At 38.2% G+C, this 1,330-nt stretch overlaps 1 pseudogene; it reads left to right on the forward strand.

Annotated features, from left to right (window-relative positions):
- Positions 1-3: 3 nt before the first annotated feature.
- On the forward strand, positions 4-1,098 carry LOC118756583 (annotated as a pseudogene).
- The last annotated feature ends 232 nt before the right edge of the window (positions 1,099-1,330 follow it).

Below are 1,330 nucleotides of genomic sequence, written 5' to 3' on the forward strand. Positions count from 1 at the left end.
ATTTCGACCAACCGTGAACCCATAGCGGGTTGGATAAATAATGTTTACGGTATCACAGGTTCGATTCTTTGCCCTGGCTGCTGGCCTATCGCGTCTTCTGCCCGTTCGCAAAGATAAACACTTAGATATAATCTGTGCCGATTTCACAGTGAATGCGATATTGGCAGCCACTTGGGCAATGCATCAGGATGTTGAGGCCCATAGAAGGCCTCAGTTGTCGGAGGCGCAAGTAATTATACCTGCAGAGGCAACGTTAGCAAAAGTATCACCCACCCCACCGAGTCCCAAAGTATACGCTTTGGTATCTCACATACACACCAGCGGGATTTGTAACGTCAGAGACTTTGTCGCATTACCTAACAAACCCGTTGCAACGCCACTTATGGGTTTTGTGTCCAAATTTAATTGACAATCAGCTGTTATTCAAGTATCTTAGTATATACTACCATCTGATAGGTACTTTTGTGATTGATTTTGGTCTAAAAATAGTTGGAAGAAAAGAACGGTAAGTAGAAAGGCCAAAATATCACAGAGCATACTCACATTCATATTTCTTTTCCTCACAAGCGTCTTACCTTGGGTGCGCAAAACGCAACTATTTCTGAATGTGATCGCCTACTTCACTCAGTACGATTGGAAATTCGATAATGATAATATGCGCAACGTCTGGAAGCGAATGGATGCTGTTGATCAAAAGTTATTCCTCTGCGATACGCGTCTATTCGACTACAAGAAATGGTGTTACACTTATATGCAGGGCATGAAGTACTTTCTTTGTAATGATCCACTTGAAAATCCAAGAACAGCCGTGACCCGATATAATCGGATAAGTCGAGTGCATTTAATATTCAAGTACCTATTTTACATTTCCCAGCTGGTGTTGGCATATACGATGATAAAGGGTCTTAGGCTAGATGAAGTGTTCATTAAATTAATAAGCGTTAAATTTGGTTTAGGCAAAGGAACAGATTTTGTCAAGGCATAGACGATATGCACCGATAATCAAGATTTGGTGTTTATGTGAGAAAATAGATCAAATAAACTTATCGTAGATTTAATTTCGTGACTTGTTTTGCATTCGATAGCATAAGTTAGGAAAGGCAAGTTTAAACAAAATAAAGAGTCATAAAAAAACTAAAATACAAAATTATTAAAATTTCCATTTTCCAAAATTCCATTATAATATTACTTCTTTTCAATGGAAGGTTGTTAGTATCAATTTTGTGTAAATTAATAATAATAATATATTGGCGCTTACACATATGTATGTTAGTGTTTGACCGAGCTTCTCCTCCAATTTGTGGCGTGTGCCTTGAAGTTGTCATACAGA

This window comes from Rhagoletis pomonella, unplaced genomic scaffold (assembly GCF_013731165.1).
Source record: "Rhagoletis pomonella isolate Grant_MI unplaced genomic scaffold, Rhpom_1.0 Rhpom_scaffold_10970, whole genome shotgun sequence".
NCBI classification, from domain to species: domain Eukaryota; kingdom Metazoa; phylum Arthropoda; class Insecta; order Diptera; family Tephritidae; genus Rhagoletis; species Rhagoletis pomonella.